The sequence below is a fragment of the Podarcis tiliguerta genome, assembly GCF_965153285.1.
Source record: "Podarcis tiliguerta genome assembly, chromosome: 12".
NCBI classification, from domain to species: Eukaryota; Metazoa; Chordata; class Lepidosauria; order Squamata; family Lacertidae; genus Podarcis; species Podarcis tiliguerta.
In genome coordinates, this window is record NC_139545.1 from 56,396,375 (window position 1) to 56,424,014 (window position 27,640).

The 27,640-nt window shown below is 44.5% G+C and overlaps 1 protein-coding gene across 26 annotated transcripts in view; it reads right to left on the bottom strand.

The window, feature by feature from the left end:
* The window catches only part of LOC310660790 (uncharacterized protein), a 225,900-nt gene that overhangs the window by 161,375 nt on the left and 36,885 nt on the right, over window positions 1-27,640 (bottom strand). For all 26 annotated transcript variants that reach the window (XM_083405894.1, XM_083405902.1, XM_083405895.1 and 23 more), the window contains exon 2: window positions 23,559-23,607. The gene's annotated coding sequence lies outside the window, so the exon portion shown is untranslated. The remainder of the gene's footprint in view (window positions 1-23,558; window positions 23,608-27,640) is intronic.

The window sequence follows — 27,640 nt, forward strand, 5'->3', positions numbered from 1 at the left end:
GGGAGCCGTGAGATAATTTTGTCTGTCACAGTGAAGTTCATTCGGAGGTTTGGGACAAGCCGCTCTCTCTACCGACACAATCAGTCTGAAAAGTACAGCGGAAGAGACTCAACAGACTAAGTCAACGAGAATCAGAATCATGATGATAAAAGTCAAAATAATTCAGGTATTTCCTGACCTAAACAGAGATAGGTGCACCCAAATTGGCTGTGCTCCAGCATTTGCCAACCTGGTACACTCCAGGTGTTTTGGACTACAACTTCGGTCTGGCTAAGGCTTATGGGAGTTGTAGTCCAAAACAGCTAGAGGGTGCAATGTTGGCAATGGCTGCTCTGACACAACATGGCTGATGATCAAATCATGCCTTTGTCCTACTTACATGAGTTAACCGTCTTCTGCAGCAATTTGGCTTTTCTGCCACATTCTGTCCATTTACACACAAGAAGGGGGAAAGGCTGACAAGCACTGGTTTCTGTTCCTTTCACTCGGTACATGTGCAAGGACACTAAGTGAGACCGTTTATCTGCAAAACGAAAACCTGGTGCAGGCAAAATGCTGCCCGATTACACCACCCTGATCAAGAAAACCCGCTAGACGAAAGGGTTTCCGTTTTGGAGGTGCTTCGCAAAACGAATTTGCTATGGGCTTGCTTCACAAGACGAAAATGTCTTGCGAGTTCCTGCGGGGTTTTTTCCCTCCCCCCCCTTTCCCAAGCCGCTAAGCCGCTTAACAGCTGATCCGCTAAGCCGCTTATCAACTGATCCGCTAAGCCCGCTAAGCCGCTAATAGCGCTAATCCGCTAATGGGCTTGCTTCGCAAGACGAAAAAATCCGCAAGACGAAGAGACTCGCGGAACGGATTCTTTTCGTCTTGCGAGGCACCACTGTGTGTGTGTGTGTGTGTGTGTGTATCTCTATCTCTATCTCTATCTATCTCTATCTCTATATCTGAATTGGACTGAAGTGCCAGAATTTCCCAAAAGCACAAAATAAAAGTTTGTCTGTGGGGTAGAAAACCCATGGTGTTTGTCCATCTGGGCAGCCATGTGGGAGTGTGCAACTACCTTAATGTGTTTACTAGATTATTCTGGTGAGAGAGTCAGGAGCGCATTGTCTGGAGCCAGAGTAGATCCCCCAATGTTTGTGATGGCTTGACAGCCCTTGACGCCCAACATCAGCCCCAAAAAGCAGCAAAAGCTCCACTGTGCCATATTCATAACATCTAGCTATTTAAGGACCATTCGGCGATGCCGCCACTTCATGGCTCTTCCATTATATATGAAAGTGGCTTTCAACTGGATGTCTTTGAGAGAGGGCTGCGAATTTAGCTGAGAGATGAAACACAGGCATCAACACGTATTAAGTTCAGATTTTGCTTTAAACCAGTCTTTTTTATATGTATAAAAGCACCATAATTGAAAATTGCATTTTAAATATTGATTTTAATTTGTTGCTCTTGTCTGAAACAGCCAAGACACCAAAACGAAATTTGCTCAACACAAAAAATACAAGCTATGCCCCACCTGGCAAAAAAGTCTCTATTCAGAATTTTAGACACAGATTAAGCTGCCAGAACTTCCACTTATAAGGGCTCACATAAGACTATCTGAATAAGGAATTATGTTCTCAGGAATTATGTGGGAAAGGCAGAGGAGAAGATGGTATAGAAAGCCATCTCCAGAGAACACACTTCAGGCTTCTCTGCAAACATACGGAGGCTGCCAGGTACTAATAATTCTATCTTCATTCTGACTGGTTGGGGTCTCTCCTAGAGCCGCTGCTCTAATTTTTTAATTGGAAATGACGGGGTATGTGATCTGTAGTCCCACACCAACAAACAAACATAGCCAAGAGCCCCCTACTCTTGATCCTCTCCCATGAAAGCAAATATTCCAGAGAAGCAACAGTTTGTTTTATTTATTACAATGAGCTTTGCTTTGCTATCAAGTTACTTCCAAGCAGTGTTAGAAACTCAGATATATAAACTAGGCAACAAATGGCTCCTTATACCAGAGTTACTGTCGCCAAAACGGCATGCCTAGTTGCCATTTTCAGTATGACTTTTTGGTTCTTGAAATTCATTCTGATTGCGCAGATAAAATATCATGGATAGAATTCTACAGGATGTGTTGCTAGTGTGTGAAAACAGTCCAGATCCAAAGATCCCCAGGCACGCACCTCCAGTTGGTGGAGATGTCAAGCACCATATTGTCTCCCAGGCATCAGATAAACTTGGTTGCAAGTGGCCGATAGTGCAGCTGGTGAATTTTGAAAGCTGCCACCAAGGCAGCTTACAACAGCGGGCATGCAGTCAACAGCTCACAGACCAAAGTCAGGCCAGGACTAACTTCCGCGGGGACCCAGTACACAGATTCAAACGGCTCTCTAACAAAAGGATGAGCATCTTTCTTCCCCATTTGGAAGAAGTGAAAAAACCTTCGGCGACAGTATTTTGAGACTAGATCAAAATCTGCACTGGTGCTTTAAAAGCGGCTTAAGCTTTAGAAATTATTGTTGCGGAATGTGCTTTTGAGATGTTGTGGCATTTTTATTGGGGGGGGGAACCACCTGAAAACACTGTGGACGAGGTGGGGAATTTTATTATTTTAATCCCTCTCCCCAAACTGGAAAAAAAACCCCAGGTCATTAAAGTTCAATCTATTTCAAGAGCAAAGGGCAGGCAGGCGGGGATGAGCTCTAGCATCTTGCCTGCCCGCTGAATTCCAACCTCCCGTATGGAGATTACTCTTTACATAATGAGTGATGTATATCCTTCAAAATCGCGGCAAGGCCCATTTATCCCTTCCATAGAGGAGAGCCTGCAGCCTGCAGTTTCTGTCCTCAGATGACTCAGCTCATGGCAATAGCCTCTTTTTTTTAAGCCACTGTTACTTACACTGGAAGGCAAGCTTCCCCCAATCCCTGCCCTCCATTACCTCCTCGCCAGCAGCCCAAGAGTTAACGAAGCCACTCCATTCAGTGCAACAGGACCAAAGCCATTTTTCAACCTAGGAGAGCCTTTAATAGCCAGAACTCCACCATCATTTCTACACCTCCTCGGGTGAAACTGATGTGATAAACCCATTTGCCCAGCTGATTGGTTATTTCCTAAGTTCTTCCTTTAGACACTACTTGTGCCACAGAGATCAGCGCACTTTCTTTTTTTATATATATATAATATTTTATTAAGATTTTCACATAAGAAAAAAGAAAAATACAAAAATAATAAAGAAAAACAATTAAAAACAATTCAATTTTCATAATATATCTTGCATTCGCCTACTTCCCAGACCTCCCCACACCTCCCCTCTTTGTATTCCAGTTCAGTTATTTATTCAGCAAATCCTTTCCCTCTACCTTATCCTTATCTTGATCTTAATATATTATGCCTTTAGCTTTTCATCTGTTAACATTCCATTTTTCCATATTCCTTCGTACCGTTGTTACTAAAAAACCCTTAACCTCAATCCAACATCATTCTAACTTTCATTTATTTTATAATATTTCTGTAAGTAGTCTTTAAATTTCTTCCAATCTTCTTCCACCAACTCTTCTCCCTGGTTTGATCAGCACACTTTCAAGATGTGGTACTAGCATGGACAGGAGATGGCCAGATTTCAGAAGCTGCCTCCTTCGAGCTCAGGGTTGTCAGGGTTGGAGACTAGGCTCTCTCCTGGCCATATCTGGAGGTGCCACCAGGGACAGAGACTTCTGTATGCAAAGGACCCTTCCATAAACATTTGGGTGCCTCTACATTTAAAAGCTATGCAGGCAAGAGGATTGAAGTGCCTCCGAGCCAGGGCAGTGCAAATATGAGAAAACCTGCCAAAATATTCTCATCTCCGAAGCCATTAAAGCAGGCTGGGGTAGGGAGGAAGCTATAATGGGGAAGAGCTGGTACAACTCAATAACCAAGATCATTTAGCTCCTCTTGATGGTTGCTGTGCATCTTTGTAGGAGAAGATGTTGAAGAAGGCAATAAATCTGATAAAGGGTGGAGTGGCAGCATGTACCCAAAGGGAAGAAACCAGGTCGGTTTCCATTAAGCTTACAGAGAAGAATTGCAGGTGAGGGAAACTAACTCCCCAATGTCCAAAACCCTCTCACACAGAGGCAAGTCCAGAAAAAGACTAATGTCCATGTGCTCCAACTGCAGCAGATTCAGGCTGGGTCCCTGGAAAGGTTTTGGTAATGCAGAGAGCCCCCCCAGAGGTACTGCAAAAGCTCCCTCCATGACTTCTTGTTTCTTCAAAGAACATACCAGATGGGTGTTCAAAAAATGGCTTAAGGATCAGGCTATGCCCAAGATTCAACACATAGTTCTGAGTTGCAAACTCAACAGCCACAGGCTCAGGGCATGAAACACAGAAAGGAGGTTCACCCTTTCCTCATGTGCTGTGGTCGCCATGAAAATCCACACACAGAGAAACTTTCTGTTTGGTATGTGCACATCCTAGTCAATAGCAGCGCTGGGGGGGGGGGGCTTGTCATGGTGACCATGGGGTGGGAGCAAATGGTCAAATCCACTAATGTCCTCCTCACAATCAGTGCCATTTGTATTTAGTCTTAACAGGGCACTAAAGTTTGCAGAATCCCACCACCAGGAGGTTTCAGGAGGGGAGACGTTCAATATCCAACTCCAAAGATATGGACTATTTGCACCACACAGCCAGGAACAACAGCAAATATCCCCAGGAGCAGCCTTGACCCAAGACGAGGAAATCCAGATGCACAGACCACACAAGATCAGTTAGACAGGGGAGTCTAGAGGCTATGCCTTTCCTGTGAGCCCATTCCAGTGCTTAAAACAGGCTTCCTCAACCTCGGCCCTCCCGATGTTTTGAGACTACAATTCCCATCATCCCTGACCACTGGTCCTGCTAGCTAGGTATCATGGGAGTTGTAGTCCCAAAACACTTGGAGGGCTGAGGTTGAGGAAGCCTGGCTTAAAACCACACAGGAGGAAGCACACAATATCTAACTTCACCTGACAAGATTGATTTCTGCTGTGGGTGGAGCAATGTACTTCCTTCACCACTGGAGGCAGTACAGCTGGGAATCACAACTGGGGAGAGTGCAGATCCACTCAGGTCCTGCTCGCAGGATTTCCATGGGGATCTGGTTGGCCACTGTGAGAAAACGATGCTACAAGATAGGGCACTGGCCAGATCAAGCTGCTGGGCTTTGAACTGTTGCAACCTGAGCACTTATTCCAGCAAAGGGTTATGGGGCTCTGTTCGCCAAGTGGGTGGGTAGCTTTTGGGAAGCGTCCTGGATACCCAACACTATGGGAAAGTTGCAAGAATATTTCAGCGCTTCCAGAAAACGCGGAGCACTATTCTTGTAATGGTGTATTAACGGCTGTGCCAGGTCAGCATCGCTAACTGAAAGGATTCAATATGTGCTCATTAATGTTGTATTATGCTGCATCTTTTAAGCGGATGTCTCTGATGGCGTATGAAACTGGCAGGCAGGGCAAGTGTGCATGGCATAAACGGTACCCCGGGAAAGGGCAAGCCTGAAACGATTTAGGAATGACAATCTTGGGTACTTCTTGGGAGTTTATGTCATTGAGCTGGAAGTAAAGATGTTGCCTTGGCTTCCTTTCTTTGCGGAGCAACAAGGTTAAGAAATCAACACAGTCTAAAACCGAGACATCCAACCTAGCTTAAAAGGGTGGTGCTCATCATCAACTACCTGTTTCAACTCAAATGAGGCATAATCGGCCTAAAGCCCCCCCCCTTTTTTTTCATCTGTGAAGGCAAAAGCCCAGAGGTGTTTGTAGGGTAGTCAGTCAACTGCCCAGGACCTCAAGTCCAACCACAGACTCCACAGGCGTCCCCTATCCTAAACCAGATTCCTATTACACTTATACCTCAGGAGTTCAGGCAATGCTATAGGGACCGTACTGTGTCCACTTCTGGGCACCACAATTTAAGAAGGATGTTGACAAGCTGGAAGGTGTGCAGAGGAGGGCAACCAAGATGATCAAGGGTCCGGAAATCAAGCCTTATGAGGAATGGTTGAGAGAGTTGGCTATGCTAAGCCTGGATAAGGGGAGTCTGAGAGGACATATGACAGCCATCTTCAAGTATCCAAAGTATGGGTAGGCAAACTAAGGCCCGGGGACCGGAGCCGGCCCAATCGCCTTCTAAATCCGGCCCACGGACGATCCGGGAATCAGCATGTTTTTACATGAGCAGAATGTGTTCTTTTATTTAAAATGCATATCTGGGTTATTTGTGGGGCCTGCCTGGTGTTTTTACATGAGTAGAACATGCGCTTTTATTTAAAATGCATCTCTGAGTTATTTGTGGGGCAGAGGAATTCGTTCATTCCCCCCACCCCAAAATATAGTCAGCCTACCCACAAGGTCTGAGGAACAGTGGACCAACCTACTGCTGAAAAGGTTTGCTGACCCCTGATCTAAAGGGCTGTCACATGGAAGATGGAGCAAGCTTGGTTTCTTCTACTCCAGAGGCAAAGACCCAAATAAATGGATTCAAGTTACAAGAAAGGAGATTCCAACAATATGAACTTCTCGAGAGTAGAATGGACTCTCTCGGGAGGTGGTGAACTCTCCCTCCTTGGAGCGCTTTAAGCAGAGGTTGGTTGGCCAATTGTAATGGATGCCTTAGTTGAGATTCCTGTATTGCTGGGGGTCAGACTAGATGACCCTTGGGTGCCTTCCAACTCTATGAAATCAGGCATCAAGATGATGCCTGGCACCATCTACTCGTTTAACCTCACACCACAATTGAGCTGTATAGTTTAAATAAAAAACCTAATACAACCCTTCAGTTTGTCCCCTTTTTCCAGGTCTGTGCACTGCCCTTTTTTTTGTCTTCCTTTCCCATATTTCGAACCCACCACTTACCGGACCCACTGTTTCTCTTTCCACATTCTTGCCCTTTCCAGGGTGTCCCTTATGCCTGAACTGCCACCCTCTTCCCCTTTGCATCAAGCCACTTCTCTCCTCGAAAGAAAACACTTGATTCCTCTTGCAAAACAGTTCTTGTCTCCATTGCTTCGCTTACTCTGTACTCATCAAATCGATTCTCCCTCGTTCCCTCGGCTTCTCCACAAAGATCAGGGGCAGGGACGCTCCACTGCGATGCTAAGCAACTGCGAAGCTATTAGCATCACCTCATGCAAGCTACTGGGAATAGAAAGCTTAGCTATGATGAGATGCAAAGAGGTCCATGGAAAACCAAAGCCACCACTCGACGGCATGATGGCTGGCACAGAGAGGGAACCCTCTGCTCCGTGCAGTCTGGGTTATGGACTTTAACGCCTGCAAACATCAGGCACTTCAGGGAAGGACGCATCCCTGAGCCAAGGCTGGCCAGGGAGTCCCCAAACTTGGCCAGCCACCAGGAAGATGGGAAGGGGCCATGGTCTTCACAGTATGCCTCCACGATGGAATTTCTCCACTTTGCCTCAAAATATGTTAGACTCTTGTTCAGCTGCCTGAAGGCAGCAAGGCAGGCTGAAATGTCCAAGTTAGAACTATGGGGGAATCTCTTTGTGTTTGATATAGGGTATAAATATTATATACTCAATTCAGTATATAATAATAGAGCCTAAGAGATTCTCAAGTATATTTTTCACTTTAAATGAGGTTAGTGTTTACAGAAGAGTCTTTACTATAACCAAGATATAAAAATGCCTCCCCCCCCCAAAATATATATATATATATATATATATATATATGCTTTCGTAGATTTTCACGGGTACAGGAATGCAGGTTTTGGTGTCCTCGGGTGTCTTCCCGTGTAAAAGTTGGGGTGTCTAGGCGACGTTTCGACGAGGTCTCACTCGTCATCTTCAGGCTGGTGCTTTCGGCTTCTTGTTACTGGAACAGAGCAGGATCTCAGTGTTTGAGTTCCTATAAATACTGTTGAGGAGGTGTGGTGTATAGCCTCCAATGTTCTGGGCAGAGAGGAGGTTCCCAGGCTAGTGTGCCTTTTCTTCTTTTGTTCCTTAATTACTTGAGGGATATCTTGAGTGATTTCTTGAGTGATTTCCTGAATCCCACTTAGGTGGGTCATTAGGTGTGGATTAGTTGCTAAAGCCTTCGTGTCTTGAACTCTTGAACTTTGTGAAGAGTTTTTCTGAGAAGATGGCTGTACTGCACTTGGTTGTGCTCTGGCTTGGCTTCGTGTATAGGGGCGAGCTGTGGTTTTGTGGCCTGTGCCAGCCAGATCTGTGTAGGGATTGCAGGGGGGTGCAGCATCCGGAGGTGCCACCCTGGTTTGGCTACTGGATGGTGTCTGTAATTTATCTGTGGAGAGGGTCTGGGTTTGGGTCTGGTGTGGTTGATTGGTGATGGCGTTCTGTGTGCCTCTGGATCTGGTGTCAGATTTTGTGGGGAGGGCTAATTTCCAGATGTCTGGCAAGCGGGATGTGTCGTCACGCTTGTTCATGTTGTGAGGGTGTTTCTCTATCTCGATGGCTTCCATGATTATTCTCTTGTGGTGATGTTCCATGTTAAAGAGCAATTTGGAATCTGCAAAATTAATTTCGTGTCCTGTTTCTTTCATGTGTTGGAAAAGAGAGGAAGTTTTTTCTTCTTTTTTGACGGCATTCTTGTGTTCTGCGATCCGTGCATTTATTCGTCTGTTTGTTTGTCCAATGTACGTGGCTGGGCAGACTTTGCAGGGTATTTCATAGACCCCTTGGTTTTCCAACTGAATTTTATCCTTGGGGTTTCTGAGGATATTGGCTATTTTTTGGTTGGTGCAAAAGGCAACCAAATCCAAAATAAAAGCCTCTCCTATCAGTGAAGAAATCCAGCTAAGAATCATCCCCAGAGAAAAATCATCCAGATGCCCCAAACTCTACGGCCTCCCCAAGATACACAAAGAAGGAACACCACTCAGACCAATAGTCAGCTCCATAGGCTCACCTCTACAAAATCTCGCTAAATTTCTCGCCAAGCAACTTCAGCCCTATGCAGAATCCATCTCTTCACACGTTCCAAACTCCTTCCAGTTCATAGAAACAATAAAGAAGCAAAACCTACAACCCAATGACCTACTTGTGAGCTTCGATGTTGTATCTCTCTTCACACAAGTGCCCATTAATGAAGCCTTGACAGCCATTCAAAACAAATACAATCCCCCCGAATACATCTTGGACCTGACCAACCACTGCCTAACCAACACGTACTTCATCCACAATGGACAAAGATACAAACAGATAGAAGGAGCACCTATGGGATCACCCCTCTCACCGGTCATCGCTAACCTGTACATGGAACACTTTGAAACCAATGCTTTAGACAAGTCAGAACACAAACCCAAACTTTGGCTCAGATATGTTGACGACACCTTTGTAATTTGGCCACACGGGAAGGAAAAACTGGATAGCTTCCTCACACATCTCAACAGCCTACACCCCAAAATACAATTCACTATGGAAATAGAAGCCAACAACCAACTTCCCTTCCTTGACGTCCTAATCTACAAAAAACCTGATGGCTCCCTAGGACACACTATCTACCGGAAAAAAACACACACCAACCGCTACTTACATGCACAATCACACCACCACCCTGCACAAATAAACTCCGTAGCCAAGACTCTCATCTCCAGAACCAAACGCCTGGCTGACGAAGACCACTTGACAACTGAGTTACAGAATCTCTCAAATGTGTTAATTGCCAATGGATACCAGCAAAACAGGGTTACGAAGCTAATCCAAAAAGAAACACCCCCCAAAAACCAAGACACAGAAGAAAACAATGGCATAGCCCTCCTTCCTTATATCAAGGGCACTACAGATAAAATTAGCAAAATCCTCCATAAACACAATATCAAAACAGCCTTTTGCACCAACCAAAAAATAGCCAATATCCTCAGAAACCCCAAGGATAAAATTCAGTTGGAAAACCAAGGGGTCTATGAAATACCCTGCAAAGTCTGCCCAGCCACGTACATTGGACAAACAAACAGACGAATAAATGCACGGATCGCAGAACACAAGAATGCCGTCAAAAAAGAAGAAAAAACTTCCTCTCTTTTCCAACACATGAAAGAAACAGGACACGAAATTAATTTTGCAGATTCCAAATTGCTCTTTAACATGGAACATCACCACAAGAGAATAATCATGGAAGCCATCGAGATAGAGAAACACCCTCACAACATGAACAAGCGTGACGACACATCCCGCTTGCCAGACATCTGGAAATTAGCCCTCCCCACAAAATCTGACACCAGATCCAGAGGCACACAGAACGCCATCACCAATCAACCACACCAGACCCAAACCCAGACCCTCTCCACAGATAAATTACAGACACCATCCAGTAGCCAAACCAGGGTGGCACCTCCGGATGCTGCACCCCCCTGCAATCCCTACACAGATCTGGCTGGCACAGGCCACAAAACCACAGCTCGCCCCTATACACGAAGCCAAGCCAGAGCACAACCAAGTGCAGTACAGCCATCTTCTCAGAAAAACTCTTCACAAAGTTCAAGAGTTCAAGACACGAAGGCTTTAGCAACTAATCCACACCTAATGACCCACCTAAGTGGGATTCAGGAAATCACTCAAGAAATCACTCAAGATATCCCTCAAGTAATTAAGGAACAAAAGAAGAAAAGGCACACTAGCCTGGGAACCTCCTCTCTGCCCAGAACATTGGAGGCTATACACCACACCTCCTCAACAGTATTTATAGGAACTCAAACACTGAGATCCTGCTCTGTTCCAGTAACAAGAAGCCGAAAGCACCAGCCTGAAGATGACGAGTGAGACCTCGTCGAAACGTCGCCTAGACACCCCAACTTTTACACGGGAAGACACCCGAGGACACCAAAACCTGCATATATATATATATATATATATATATATATATATATATATTCTGTTTCCCTCTGGAGGCAATCAGCAGTTCAGGTGAAAATTTCCATGGCATCTTGTAAGCTTGGGCAGCCCAAAATGGCATGCACTGAGGAAAAAAACACTGTCTATTGAAAACTCCTTATAGACTTTTTGCTTGAAAAAGTAAATGAACTTGTGATATCTGGGTTTGAAGATTAAAGAAGCATTGGTTTCTAGAAAGTGGATTTTTTGGGTGTTAATCTTGGGGTGGATGTTTTGAACATTTTTGTATGTATAGCTGACAGAAGAAGAATCTCAAATTCTCTTATTTTCCTTTCCTTTTTCTTCTTTCTGATTCTTTCTTTCTTTCTCTTTCTTTCTTTCTCTCTCTCTTTTATTCCTTTTGGTTTGTGCTTTTATTTAGATTAGGGTTTTTTATCTTTGATAGAAAGATATTGGATACTAACCGGTGTATTTTTTAAAAACGCTAATAAAACCTATTCAAAACAAAAACAAAAATGTCATGTAACTTAATACAATTGGTGCATACCAATTCCATCTTCAAAACAGTGTTTCTAGTATAGAAGACTTAAAATGTGCTGAACTGTGGAAACTTGGGCTCCATTCTTCTTTAGTACAGAGCATGAAACCCTAAATTAATGCCAACAAAAAAGAATGTTTGCTGATCAATGCTAAAACCTACACACACATCAAGAGGGAGATAAGCACCATGTCAGTTTGAGTTTGCCTTTTAAGGAACCCAATTAATTATCCACCTATTTCCCAGAATATTGGCACTGATCTACACAGCTAGTCCCACAAAGGACTAAGGGGGAGTTGCCAGAGATTCTAGTCAGTCAACAATGAAACAGAACATTTCGCCCAAGGAGACAGAGGTGAGAAGTTTACTGCTGATAAAAAAAAAATGTTTCAGACTCCTGGAAAAAGTGATGGTTCTTCCCAATCTGTCTGCTCACTAATGCACTAGGAGATAAAATGGTTTAATGAAGTCTGTCTGAGTGCTGAGATTTCTTCTTGTTAATCAAGAGACGGAAAGGCATTCAAGGCCAAGCATTTTGTTTTGTTTCAACTCATTTCTAGATCTGAAGATTCCCAGACGCCCAATTAACAATTCTTTCTATATAAACTCCCAATTTCCTCTGTTTGACAAAAAGACAGGGAGGGAAGGATATTCCGTTAGCATTTTATAAACTCTGTTTGCCAAAGCGAATATCAGCTTAAGAGAATGTCTCCTTTGTTATTTTGGAAAGCATAAAGACTCTTACCTTTTTAGAAGACCAAACTATTAAGATCTTATAAAAAGGCAGGAAGCAGTTAAAACGGTAACATGCCAAGCTAATTATACTAGAAGCAGGTCTTGCGATTTCCAAGTGGTAATTATCAGTTTCTCATTCATGTCAAACTATCAGGTTATACGAAGTTAACCACCTGGCTGGGTCTTGAGCTGCTTTTTTTGCTGCTGATACACCCTCAAATGTCGCATTATTTTAGAACTTTCCTTGCTGAGAGCCATTTCATGGAAGGGACTGCAAGGATCATCTAGTCCAACCGCCTGAAATGCAGGAATATGCAGCTGTCCCATAGAGGGATCGAACCCACAACCTTGGGGCTATCAGCACCACATTCTAAAGATGACGGCAGAGAATGAAACTCTTTCACATAAGACATAGGACCAGTCCTGCTGGAGCGGATCAATGGTTTACCCAGGCCACCATCCAATTCCTCACAACAGTCAACAAGCATCTCCTGGTACGGCTGGCAGAGTTCCTTGTCTGAAACCCTGCAGAGCCGCTGCATGCAGTGTAGACAGTACAGAATTAGATGGACCAACAGTCTGACTCAGGATGGAGGCAGGTTCCTATATCCACATTGTGGTGGTGGGACACTAGGGGGAGCCAGAGAGACGCTCAGTAATGCTCCCGCCTCCTCCTCCCCTTGACTGTGTTCCGCTGCTCTCTCACAGGCCTGGTACCCATAAGCTCAGCAGCAGAGCATGTGTCTTGCATGCAGAACTTGCCCTAGGTTCAATCTCCAGGCATCTCCAGGAAGGGCTGGGAGAAGGCCCCACCTTGTAGAGCCACTGTCCGTCAAAGTGCAGACGATGCCAACCTAGATGGACTACTCGTCTGCCTCAGTATATGACGGCACACCACGTTCCTTAGTTGCTTCCAGAAAGCCCACAAACTGTCCAGAGGCAGAGTAAGGTGTAGATCATCAATAAAAAAACGCACGTGTAAGTGAAGTTAGCTCTTTATTCAAAGAAAACAATAGAGTTCAAGTCTAGTGATCTCAGCAACTCTTCCCAGGAGGTCTTGCCCCAGTGCAGCAGTTGCAAAGACTGAAGGTCCCCATCTTCCCACAGTTGCTTAAGTCTCCTCCCCCTCTGGGGTTTGTTCTAAACAATCGGAGACTGTGTCTGCATGCAACCCATCTCTCCTCTGCTCTTTTCATCTCTCAGCATGTTCTGGAGACCAGGGGGGAGGGAAGCTGACCGCAGCAGGAGGGGGAGATTCCCTGAACTCTTCAGCAGTTGGCCTCATCTCTGTCTCCTACACACACACACACACACACACACACTCCTCTCCAGCCTCTGCTTCTGTCTCTGATTCCGGACTGCTCTCTGCCACAGACTCTTCCTGCTCACTGAACCCTGTTGCCTCTTCGGTTTCCAACATCTCCTTCTCCCCTCAGTCTGCTCCCTCTTCTCCTTCTCACCACTCATTGTCGTCTCACCACCAACACCCTGCTTCTGAGCCTTCTTCCCTTGGGGGTCCATCATCTGGTTCCTTCCACCACTCATTGAATCCAGCCAGTCCATGAAATAAACAGAGCAAAAGGACAGTAGCGCTCTCCTCCCAATGGTGTTCCTGCTCCCCCCAAAAAACCGGTGCACTGCGGCCCGCTTTCTTGCATATGAATAATAATAATAATAATAATAATAATAATAATAATAATAATAATAATAATTTCTTATTTATACCCCGCCCATCTGGCTGGGTTTCCCCAGCCACTCTGGGCAGTTTCCAAAAGAATATTAAAATACTGTGATACATCAAAACATTAAAAGCTTCCCTAAACAGGGCTGCCTTCAGATGTCTTCTGAATGTCAGGTAGTTGTTTATCGCTTTGACATCTGGTGAGAGGGCGTTCCACAGGGAGGGCGCCACTACCGAGAAGGCCCTCTGCCTGGTTCCCTATAACTTGGCTTCTCGCAGTGAGGGAACCGCCAGAAGGCCCTCAGAGCTGGACCTCTGTGTCTGGGTAGAACGATGGGGGTGGAGACGCTCCTTCGGGTATACTGGACCGAGGCCGTTTAGGGCTTTAAAGGTCAGCACCAACACTTTGAATTGTGCTCGGAAACGTACTATGAAGGCTCCATTGAGCTATCACAGGTAATACCTGCTGATGGACCTACCCTTCCAGCAGGGCAAACTGAGAATGAAGACCCTCAGAGAGCAGTCTTTTCTAAGCATTTGACAGCAGCTATCCAAAAGAGGGAGATGCTTCCCCCTCTAGTCTATCGGCAGCACCTTGGAGAGAATTAGGGACTTGTTGACAGGCCTGCCAGCCGGCACAATGACAGCCAAATATGAGTACAAAGAGCACCATTAGCAAACGCCTCAAATGCAAGTGGATGCACTCACCTCTCAAGGAGACGGAGGCAGGCTGGCTGGCTGGCTGGCCGAAAACCTTAATCCACCTTGACAGCCCTCCAGCACTAAAGAGCTTCTGCTGCACAATGCAGGTACTTGTATGGCAACAAAACAGAGGACTCCCAGAGGTTAAGGGGTGCTCAACAAAAGAGGCCTGCTTTGCAAGGTTTGCTTGTTTGCAGCAGGCCTACCAACAAGCAGAAACCTTGGGTCTCTGCAGGCAAATCCTCCATCTATGGAATTAAGACATGCTTGGATGAAGCCATACCGCAACTGAAAGAGCTTCATTGCTTCACAGAGAGCCAGTGTGGTGTAGTGGTTAAGAGCGGTAGCCTCGTAATCTGGGGAACCGGGTTCGCGTCTCCGCTCCTCCACATGCAGCTGCTGGGTGACCTTGGGCCAGTCACACTTCTTTGAAGTCTCTCAGCCCCACTCACCTCACAGAGTGTTTGTTGTGGGGGAGGAAGGGAAAGGAGAATGTTAGCCGCTTTGAGACTCCTTAAAGGGAGTGAAAGGCGGGATATCAAATCCAAACTCTTCTTCTTCTTCTTCTTCATTGCAGAAAAAGACTTTAAGAAATAAAAAGCATATGGGGGGGGGGGGTTAGGGGTTGGAAAGTTGTTTATCAGCAGCTGTTCACCATGCCTATCATTCAGGTGCCCCCATGCTTCTTCTGTAACGTTTGTAAGCAAAACTAAGTGGGGAAATTATCTGATTATCATTCCAGCTCAACATTATTTGCTTCTGCCTTTTGGAGAGGAGGAGGAAGGAGAATTTAAGATGGCCCTTTGAGAGTCCCAAGTCCTATGGGTCTTGGTTTGCCATGTGCTTTACTTTAACATATTTATATATATACACACACACAATTTACAAATGGCCCAGACTGTAATTGTGTGTTTCAATTCCACCAGAGTGCAAAACACAGCGTCAGGTGCAGATTTCATCTTCATGACAATGTCAGCTTACAGCTTATGTTCAAGGAGGTTATTATCCCTCTTTATGATTGAACAAAGTATGTGGGGTAACACTTGCTGGAGTCTAGGAAGCCCCAGAGGTTAGGGCTGTAGCTCAGGGGTAGAGCACCTGCTCTGCAGGTTCAATCCTCAACAGCATCTCCAGGCAGGTTTGGGAAAGACTCCTGGTCTGAAACCCTGGAGAGCCACTGCCAGTCAGTGTAAACAATACTGAGCTAGGTTGGCCTAATTCAGTAAAATTAGCTTCCCATGGTCCTAAGTGCCTTTAACTTTGAGCTACTTTGGATGCAAACCTATATAAGATCTACAGGGTTTGAGGACAGCCTTTAGGTCCGTTTGTTTGTTGGTTTGTTTGTTTTTGTTTGTTTATGGACCAAACTTTGTCAAAATGAATTCCAGGGCAGTGCACAAGGGGCACGAATAAAAGCACTCATGCCAGATACGAATGCAATCGAACAGTAAAGCAAGGCTTGGCTAATCTGTGACCAGTCAAATGTTGCTGGACCAGAAAAACTCCCATTAGCTGCAGCCAGCACTGCCAACGGTCAGGGATGATGGGAGCCGTAGTCCAACATCATCAATATTCATAATGACTTAGAAGGCAGTAACAGAACTTCAAAATATTAGGCAAAGAAAATAGACATTTAAAATGCCTGGGAAGCTAAAACAGTTTAAAACTGGTGCTGAGAAGCCTGTAATATGTGTGTGTGTGTGTGTGTGTGTGTGTGTGTGTGTTGTTTTTTATTATTATTATTATTATTATTGTTAAAAATTTATATAGCGCCCTTCATCAAAAGATCTCAAGGGCGGTTCACAGAATAAAATACAAGTAAATAGTTAAACCAAAATAGCAAAACAATAACCCCACCTTCCCACAGACACATTTAAAAGGCTGTAGAATATTAATCAGAAGGAGGCCTGCTTGAAGAGGACAGGCAACCCTCTCCAAGGATAGGTCCTTGCAAGTTAGCTCAGTTTGCATTTTTATGCCTGCCACAATTTACTATTCTTGCTGGGGGAAATTATTTATTTATTGAAGTGCAGAGCGCACGCCGCCCTGGTGAAAACTTGCAGACTTTTTCTGAGCACGTGAAACTCTTCAAAACCAGGAGTTTTCACCACATCCAAGGACAGATCAGAATCCCCACGCAAGACACCCCCCTCCCCCAACAAGGGCTTATTGTTAAAAGAAATATGCTTTTTCATTTAATGCAGCTGTAGTTTTAAGCCCATAGGGAGAAGCTTTTGACAGAGCTACAGCTGGAAACACTATTGTTTCCTCATGCCACTAAGGCTCAGAACCATTTCCTCTGTTCCAGATGCCTGGGAAGGCACCCCCTTCCGCTTCCTACTAGGGCTTTTATTAATGACCCTGAAATACTTTGACTCAGTCTTTTCAAAGTGCTCCACCCCTAGAGCCAGGCTTCCTCAACCTGCCGGCCTGGGGATGCTTCGGACTGCAGCTCCAATCGACCCCAGTCAACACGAAATGGAAACAATACAATACGATACGATATCTTTATTGTCACTGTCCCATACAGAACAATGAAACTGAAAAATGTACATAAGAAATTCAAAACCCCCTAAAAACTCTGAAGCCCCATTTTAAAATACAATATACTATAGAGACTCCTTCTACTGCGTTTAGAACCAGAATTGCATTGGGGTAGAAACTGTTTCTCAGGCGGCTAGTCCTAGTCTTTATAACCCTGTACCTTCTTCCAGAAGGCAGAAGCTGAAAGAGATCATTTCCGGACTGCGCACTATCCTGCGCTATCTCTGCAGCTTTCTTATGGCACCTGGAAGCATAGATTTGATCCAAGGTGGGAAGAGTGCACCCAATTATTCTCTCTGCAGTCTTTACAACCCTGGATAGCATTGTTTTTTCCTTGGCCGTGCAGCTCCCAAACCACACACACAGACCATAAGTTAATACACTCTCCACAGTACAATGGTACGAGGAGGAGGTTGGCAAAGGCAAACCAACCCCAGCACAAATCTTGTGGTGGCTGTTTTGCTAGCTGTCACAAGCAGATTTTAATTTTTTTTCTACAATGTGGTTTTGAATATTGTACGTTTCCAAGGAAGAAAGCACACACACAATTTTTTAAGATAAATGAGGCTTTCAAAGAGCACTCTCATCAAGATGCAATATGAAGTTCCTGACTGGCACTAGACAACAAAGCAAACCTGTCCAAGCTAAAAGGGGGTACGTCTATTTCACATTTTAGGTTTTGTGAAACAACCAGCAAAATGTTTTCGTGAACATGCCAATTTGCAAACAACACAGCCTGGAAATTGCTTCTAGAAATGGCATGCTATAGCACCTAGAAATCTGATGTTTTTACACAGCCCTGTGTGAAGCTGGCATGTTTCTCACCCCCCTCCAATAAAGCTGGCACAGAAGAATTGGAAAAAGAAAAGCCTTGAGTTCAGGGTTTTGTTTGACACCTAAACAAAAGCCATGAAAGGAGAAAAAGCTGAATGGAGATGAACTTTTAACTTACTTGACTCTTGCTATAAAAAAAAAATTAGCTGGCTGTGTCATCCCTAAAGCTTCACGTTGTCAGCTAGCCATTCACGTGGACACAGTGCCAGCTGTTTAAAGCCTATGTAAATCCCACACCCACCCAAAAGAGTTCAGCGAGAATGAGCCCTTTCGTCCTTCCTCTACATTCCCGTGCCAGAGTAACCCCACCTCAACCACCATTTTGAACTCTCTAGAAAAGGGGATTCTGCTATAAAAGTGGCTTATCTGGAGGTCCCCAAGCAAGCGGTCCTTAACGTCCTCTTAAGTTTCTCCTTCCTCTACTACTTCCTATCAAGGCAAAAGCACTCAAGTCTTTCTTTGGGTGGCTGTATAGATATTCCAGTAAATATTTCACTGCACCAAGAACCAGCTGCTAAGTTTGCATTCTGCAGATCAATGCAACCTTCCCAAAACATGAAGAAACTTGATAAAAGAGGGCTTAATGCTTTGGTGTTGGATGGGGTCTTCCCTTGTTTTTCTTTTCACTTTCTGATAAGGATATTCTCAAGGGAAGAGAAACTAACGGGGATTTTCCTCTCTTTTTACAGAAACAAAACAACACACACACACACACAAACCCTTGATGTTAATAAAGCACTTTCATTCTGTTCCGTAGATAGCCTGCTAAGCCACGAACCGAAAAGGGGTGGCCGGCAGCTGTTCCCATCAGCTGCTTTCCTTTAATAGTACAGGCATCAAAAAGGAAAGCAGCTTCCATTGAACTAAAAGCAAAGCCAGGGAATAGCGTATTAGCCAAAAGCCATTTCCGTAATGGGACTACGGTTTTTATCATCAATCAGAGGGACCCAGATTAAACTTCTGCCTCCTCTCATTCCCCCCTCCCTGGATGTGGCTGGAATAGAAAAACAGCAGCAGACTCCATATTTTAGGAGTATCCAGGAAAGTGGCCCCACCCAACAAGATTTCAGGGGCTTTTGGGCATGGTGGTGTGAACACACACACACACACACGGTGCTCCCTTTCAATTCAGCATGGTCAACTAGGACAGCTGCGCTAAGCAGATGGAGGGGGTTCACATGGGCCCTCCTCTGTTTTCAAAAGGGATTATTTGCAAGGAGCAAAAGCTCTGATCCACTCCTTTGCATGTGAAATAAGACAGGGCAATCTCATCAGAAGGTGCATGGGCGTTACCTGCCACTCATGCTACCCTGCCAGCTTTCGACTGCCAGGAACCAGAGTTGGAAGTTATTTCTGAACACACAAGCTATGGCTAGCTCAGTCGGTGCAGCAGGAAACTCCTAGTCTCAGGGTTGTGGATTCAAGCCCCATATTGGGCAGAAGATTCCTACATTGCAGGGGGTTGGACTAGATGACCCTATGAACTCCTTCCCCCAGAGGTGTGTCTGACACCTGCATTATACAGTTTTCATTATATGCTGAAGATGTACCTACCGTATTTTTTGCTCTATAAGACTCACTTTTCCCTCCTAAAAAGTAAGGGGAAATGTGTGTGCGTCTTATGGAGCAAATGCAGGCTGCGCAGCTATCCCAGAAGCCAGAACAGAAAGAGGGATTGCTGCTTTCACTGCGCAGCGATCCCTCTTGCTGTTCTGGCTTCTGAGATTCAGAATATTATTTTTGTCGTTTTCCTCCTCCAAAAACTAGGTGCGTCTTGTGGTCTGGTGCATCTTATAGAGCAAAAAATACGGTATTTACCCTAGCCTTTGACACATATTCTAAGCGCCCAGCCTATTCTTGTGACTGCAGCTTGCTTTAAACTGTTTTCAATGCTGTACTTCACACCACCCTAGAATATTAAGGTGAAAGGCAGGCCATTAGCTAAATGAAACCTCCATGTTCAGAGGCAGCACACCTCTGAATACCAGTTCCTCAAGGACAGACAGTGGGGAAGAGCGGTTGCCTTCTTCATCTGGCCTGTGGGATGGTCACTATGGGGAGCAGGAGGCTGCACTTGACAGAAGGCTCCTGCCCTGTTCTTTTGTCTATGTTTTTAGGATCCACCTTACTTCTACAACTGCAAGTTGTTTTAAACAGTTTTTGTTTTTGTTTTTTAAATAATATTTATTGCTTTTTGTACAATTTAAACATTAAACATTGCAAAACAAAAACCAAAAACAAAAACAGAAAAATAAAAACCAATACAATACAATAAAAAAAGACACTACATAACACTAAACACATTAAACTAAACACAACCAAACAAACACTCAATTTCAGTATCTTTCATTCACTTGTTTCACCGACCTCCTCACACCTCCCTTTTTGTATTCCACTTCTATCAAATGTTTCAGCAATTCCTTTCCATCTTCCTCTGTTATCTGTCCAATAATTCTCTAAACAGTTTCTGATCTTGTGTTTTAATGCTGTAACCCACTGTGGGACCTTGGGTGGGGTGGAGGGCAGGTAATAATAATAATTAATAAGAATGATGATGATGATGCAATTTGATAGTTATAACAGCTTTCCTTTTCATCCATCCAAATGACCCATCCCTGACATGGTGCGAAAAAACTAAAATGGGCTTCACCCACTCACAGAGGTCTCCTATGAGCCCCCAGAAACTTTTGCGCAGACCAAGGAGGTACAATGCAAAGAGTTGTGATTCTTGCTTTTTTCTGCGTATGTTCTGTTTTAATTCCTTCTTTAGCTAGCGAAGGGGTGGAGGAATGAGGAGGCTCCAAATAGTCACACAATCTTGATTCTTAAGAGAGGATCCTGGGAGGATTTTCAATGAGCTAAATCCTAGATCTGGGCAGGGCCATAAGGCAGCGGAGCCTCCCTTCTCTCAAAGGGGCTGCAGACGTCAAGTGTGCAGGTGAGCATTGCTCCTCTTGCAGCGAAGGCTCTCGCCAGCATGTTGCTTGGCGTCGCCTCGCTCATTCAAGAGACAGCAATCCTTAAAAGAAGGATTGCTCTGTGCGTTATGGCTGCTTACCAATTATATCCACTATGTTCTGATTCAGAAATAGGCCAGTTTCACTGAAATATCCGGGGGGGGGGGGTGTTACATGGGGCTGCGTTTTGCTCTGACTGATTGAGAGGGGGTACAACATGTCTTAATAACCACTGGACATTCGCACAGGGGCAGATCTACTATGAAACTAATGAAGTTTAAACTTCTTTAAAAAAAAAATAAATTATTAAGGTTTTCAGATAAAAGAAAAAAAGGGAGAAAAATACAAAAATAAAAACAAATAAAAACAATTCAATTTCCATGATATTTCTTACATTTGCTTGTTTCCCGGACTTCCCTACACCTCCCTCTCTGTATTCCAATTCCATTGTTTAGTCAGCAAATCCATTGCCTCTACCTTATCCTTAATTTTATGTTAGTATATTATACCTTTAGTTTTTCGTCTTTTAACCATCCATTTTTCCATATTTCTTCACCACATTATTACTAATAACCCTTTAACCTCAATCCAACATCATTCTAACATTCATTAATTTCATAGTGTTTTTGTAATGAAGTTTAAACTTCAAGGCCTCTGAACCTGGAGGGGCTCCACAAGCCACATCTAGCAGACCCAGTTTGAGTCTCACAACAAAAAATGGATTTGTTGTTGTTGTATGTATTTCAACAATACCAAATAAATTTAAAAAATAAGTTTGTTCTGGGTATAAGCTTTCGTCGGTCTCTAAGTTGCTGCTAGACAATTTTTTATTTTTATTTCAACTACGCCAGACCAACACGGCTGCCTACCTGAATCAACAATACCAAAGTTTGACAGTCAGTAGCACAGGTGTTGTAAAGGAGCTGTGTTGCGGTAAATTGGCTGTTCTGCTGTGGCTAATGTAAACCCCCCCCCCTTTTAACAGAGGTCAAGATCCTAGGGGAATAACAGTGAGTTCATGAAAGTACTTAAGTGGATACCAAAAACACAAACTCGCATAAAATTTGTGGTGATCTGTCATGGAACAACCCCACTGAAGCAGTTAACTTCTCTTTGAAAGCCTCATTGCAGCTGCTAACCACAGGGCCCCACAATGCCACGAAACGTCTGCTTACAATTCCCCACAATGCTGTTTCCTTATGCTACTCTCTGCAGGTATAATGATGCATCATCACAGTCAGGACAACCTATTCCTGCTATGCGCACAAAAATGAGTCATCTGGGGAGTTGCACTTAGAAATCAAGTTTCTAGTCCCTCAGGCTTCAAAGCACCTGGGCCAACACTCGGTGAGATTCCAGGCAACAGCAGGGTTGGCTGAGTACAGTTTCCAGTAAAGTCAAGGGCTTCAGCAACTTACAGAATTATCACAGGCAATTCTGAATAACAAGCCATTTGTGGTGCCTTCTGGGGTGGGGTGAATAACATGTTGTGGGATTCTGCACAGCAGATATTGCAGTGAACGGATTTGGTTAAACAGCAACAACTGCATACGCAGCATTTTATAGAACAGCAGAAGCGAAAGGAAATAAGGCTTTTACATCAGACTCTCCTCTTAGATGGAGGTGTTAAGTGTCTCTGCCCTGTGATCTGCAAGAGGACCCAGTTCTACCAAGAGGTTTTCTCCTAATTAGATTCCATGTGGACTCGCTCAGCAACATTTTCATTTCCGGCAAGCAGTGCCTGTAAGAGGCATCATTAACAGATGTGCTGTGCCCTATCTGCCTCTTCTGCTTTGCTTCGAACATATGTGGCACAGATGTCCCTCCTATCTATACTGCACCAAGGTGACAAAACTATTAACTGCGCAAGTAAATTTCTACACCAAGGACCAAAGCAAGCAAACTGCTTAACGCAAACATGGATTTGCTTCCGATATTGCTCAGGAGGCCCTTAGGAAGAACAGATCCAAAGCGACAGAAAGCCCCAAAGACAACTCAAGGCAAACGAACCCTGAAAGGGTGAGGTAGCGGCATATTTCATTGGCAAAGATTCCCCCAAGGGGCTCCTACACACGCCAAGTCAGCACTTGAAATGCTGTAGCAAAATGACCTCATCTTTGTCTACTCCTGCAATGGCCAGATGAGCCCCGAAATGCTACACTGCTAAGTCTCCAGCTCCAGTACTCTCTGGTCTTTGCCTACTGAATTTTGAATGGTTCTGCACCAATTGCACGTACAGTCCAGCTACCTATAAGGCAGGGTCTTGCATTAATTTACAAGGGTCTTGCATTAATTTACAAGGCCTTAAAATGGGTCCAGAATATCTTAGGGACCCCCTTGTTCCCAGCTTGATCAGTGAGATATTTGGTGACCCCCTCATGGCCCAGATACACAGCCTGTAGAAGCCGTGCAGTCAGTGTGATGAACATCCCACCCAACTGAGATTAGACAGCCCCCTCCTTGCCAAACTTCAGACCCATGAGTAAGACTAAGACTTCCTTGTTCTAGCAGGAAATTTATGATGTATTTTTTACTGTCTCATTACCCCTTTTTACTGTGGGTTGCTCTGTCTGTACACCTCTCAGAAATGGGAATAATTAAGAAGTATATAAATGTGTCGGCTAACAAACAAACAAACAACTTCTGCAAAACAGAGGCGCAAGATGGGCTAGCAACTTTCGGGTGCAGATACTGAAATAGGCAAAGCAGTGCCTATAACGAAAAGCAGCTCTTACCTTAAGCAGATAATCCCTTAGTGTGTCCTGGATCTCACAAACCGCTTATCTGCAAAATAAAATATTTAAAAGAAACAGTTGCAGAGTTTCCAATAATTTGCTCTTGTTTCAGAATACACATAGCCCTGCTAATTTGTTTGTCAGAGGAGCCTAACCAACCTAAAGTGCCTTCCTTTATCATCCGTGTCACTGCATTGTCTAGGATTGTCTTGGCCACGTAGCCTCCCCTCTCGAGAGAGACAAGAGAGTCATTAGGATACTAATCCAGATCTAGGAGGCTTCTTGCGCACCATTCAATATAAACTTCAATTAAGGTAATAGCCTAGATAGTATCCCATTAAGGAAGGCCGGAGCAATGAAACGCTCCAGACTTTGCAACAGTGTGGAGCTCTTCATCGCACAGAAGTGAAACCCGGCTAGAGTGAGCGCACACCCATTTAATTACTTGCACAATTATTTCTAATCAAGTAAACAATGATGTAATAAGAGAGAGGGTTTAGCACTTCGCACAGCAGTCAGATGTCTCTAACTCAACTACGCAACAGGTAAAACCACGCTTAAGCAGACTAAAAGAAAGTTCGAATTTAGCAACTTTGAAGACCCACCCGCTAATGGGAACTGCGCTTCCAATGCAAAGCCATATGGATGGGACAGCCAAGGGTTCAACAGAAGCAGCTCTACACCCATTTAACCCAAGTTGTGCCTGGATAACTCAGCTATGAGTGGCCACTACCTCTAGTCAACACTCGGCAAGGAATACAACAAATGGGCTGTTTGGGGGTTTTATTTTGATTATGTATTTTGTGTTTTTATATTGTGATTTTATCTTGTGAACCACCTTGAGATCTGCAGGTATAGGGTGGTATACAAATCGAATGAATGAACAAACAAATGTTCTGCCAATCTTGCTATCTACATGGGTTCCACGGATGGGAACACCAGACACAGCCCCACCCCAACACATCCTGCCACCTCCATCCGCATTTACTTAACGCCAAGTGGAGGTGCAGCACAAAGCCCTGCCCACGCTACATGTCGGCAGACATGCAGAAGCAACGGCCAAGGCTAGAATGCGCTCACATCACAAGCAGAATGTTTTTCAGCAAGTGCCCAGCGTTGCGACACTGAGGGCGGGTCACAGAAACAATTAAATGTTAATCAAGCACATTGGAGGTTGTAAGTGAAGCCATGCTTGGGGCAAATGCCAGTACAGTGGTGCCCGCAAGACGAATGCCTCGCAAGATGGAAAACCCGCAAGACGAAAGGGTTTTCCATTTGCAGAGGCGCTTCGCAAGACGAATTTCCCTATGGGCTTGCTTCGCAAGACGAAAATTGACGAAAATTTTTGAGGGTTTTTTTCGCTCCAAAACCCCTTTTTCTGAAGCGCTAAGCTGCTAAAAGCATTTTAGCAGCAAAACCGCTAATCCCTTAAGCCTTAAAAAGCCGTTTTTAGCCCTTAAACTGTCAATAGCACTAATAGCGCTAATCCGCTAATGGTCTTGCTTCGCAAGACGAAAAAACCGCAAGACGAAAAGACTCCCGGAACGGATTCTTTTCGTCTTGCGAGGCACCACTGTATTAGAAATCCACCAGGTGTCCTGAGTGTTTTGTGACTGGCGAAACTGACCACTGATCCAACTGTGACCAGGTGGAGATCTCTGGATGCAAGGCTGGCGACTAACATCTCCACCTGGCTGGTCCCTCCAGCTTTCTTAAGCAGCTCAGCAGAAGAGCTAATTTATTGCATTTATCTCCCACCTTTATAGCCAAGGAGTCCATGGTTCACCCCCCACCTCATTTAATCCGTACAACGACCCTGTGAGATAGGTGAAGAGGCTGCAAATGACTCCAAGGTGACCTAGTGAACTTCAGGACTGAGTGGGGAATTGAACCCTGATCTCCCAGGTCCTTGTCTGACACTCTAACCACTTGACCTCACTTCCCTCCTAGAGTCCTTCTGCTATGGGGCAGTACTATAAATTAAGTAGGTTAAATAAATATGAGGAAAGCCTAATGTAACTTAAGAGAAGGATCTGCAATATTTTCCTTGAAACTTGCATTTGTTTTATACTGGTTTCTTTTATTGAATATTTAATGTGTTGTTAACTGCTCTCGGGTTTCCCCTTTAAAATATAAAGCAGTATAGAAATGAAATTAGTAACAGTAATAAATTCCATTGGGGGGTAAATGGCACCTAGACATTCCGTTGGGGCCACCATAACTTAGGTTTAAGGTAGCATTTGGTGATTAGCTTATATATATGAGTTTCAAACACTCAAAGATGCTAGCAGAAAAACTGGTTGAATTGGCAGCATCTGGTGGGTTTGAAGCATCCTGCTCTATCCTCTCCGAACCCTTGCGCACTGATGGGCGCAAACCACTCCATGGGCATGCTGTCAGCCAGCACTGGCTGCCAGACAGGCCCAGTTGAGCCCCACACCCAATATTCTCTCTGTGCTGACTTTCACATGCATATACACTTTGGCAGCCCTTACCGATTTTCATTATCGATAAACCCCAGGGATCCCAGGACTGATGTCTGAAAACCACCAGCTCAGAAATTAAGAGCAGCACTAAGCAGAGCTTCTGGGGGGTACAGCTCCCCCAAAGCTATGGCTCTCTCCCTCAGCCCAAGCACCCCCCTGTTCTTCATTGCACTTTGCAGGAAAATGCTAGTTACGATTCACGTAATGTGCATTTTTAATCCCAATCACAAAATTCAGCTGCCCGGGGGGTAAAATTTGGATTTTTCTTGGCAGGGAGTCAACAAACATTTTTTTTTTGCACAGGACAAACGTGCTGGTGTGATTTCTACTGTGTAGTTGATTCCTTCCAACTCGTCATTCTTCTATCTCTGTCTGTCTGTCTCTTTCTCTTTCTCGCGCGCACACACAGCTCTCATGATAGGAAATTTCCTAACATGCTTGCTCTACATTCAGCAGCTTAAGCAAAGTTTAAAAAAAGAGACAGAGAAGGCAGAGGGCAGAGCAGGGACGGCACACTCTCGATGAGACAGGAGCAGGGAACCACTCGAGACTTGGCCTTCCACCTTGACATCACAGCTCATCTGCTTCTGTCAGCAGAGATCAGAAGACACAACCTATATTCTGCATGGCTCAGTGGAACTGGTGCTTTTTCACCTTGGCCAAATCATTCCCAATATTGAGCAAGGAGAGCAGAAAAGGGCAGAGACCCCCACAGGTATGCAGGAAAATCAAGGTTAGTTGAAATGAACCTTTGTTTGCCCCCCCAAAACATATACACAGAGAGCACCCCAAAACCCAGCTGGAACAGAGGGGTTCTGCACACAGTCTCTGAATAGAAAAGACACCTTCTTACGCCAATAAAGGCTAGTAGAAACTTGAACAGACAGCATGACAGAGGTCTCAAAACTAAGCTGAAAGGTGCTCACTATCACAGCAGATGTACTAAAACTGGAACAATACAGAGAAGATTAGCATGCCCACCTCCAAAAAAAACTAATCTGAATGGAAGCAAGCAACTTGGCACTTGATTCCCTTCAGCCTGGGATTTTGGCAGGTGCAAGCTCTCAACTTTACTCTGTATGAATCACCGTCCTAGAGAAATGGTTGTAAAGGTCAATAATGCCCCTTAATAATGGCCACCAACTTCACCAAGCTCATTTATACCAGTTCCTGAGAATCACTAGTTGTGAAACTTGCTGTTGCACTCACATTCTGCTTATTAACATTAGTAAAATTTGTATACACCCTTTCATCTGAAGATCACAGATACATAAAAATACAAAAGAGAACACAAGATACATAATAAAACAAAAACAAACCAATAACTCCCTCCCACAAACATATTTATAAAGCTACATAGAATGTTGATGAGCCAGAGGCCTGGTTATAGAGAAACATTTTCACCTGGAGCCTAAAGATATGTAATGAAGGCGCCAAGCGAGCCTCCCTAGGGAGGGTATTCCACAAGTGGGGAGCCACCACAGATAAGGCCTAGTCTCATATTGCTGCCCTCCAGACCTCTCATGGAGGAAGCACATGAAAGAAGGACCTCAGATGATGATGACTGCAGGGGCCGGATCTGTTAATATGCTTGCA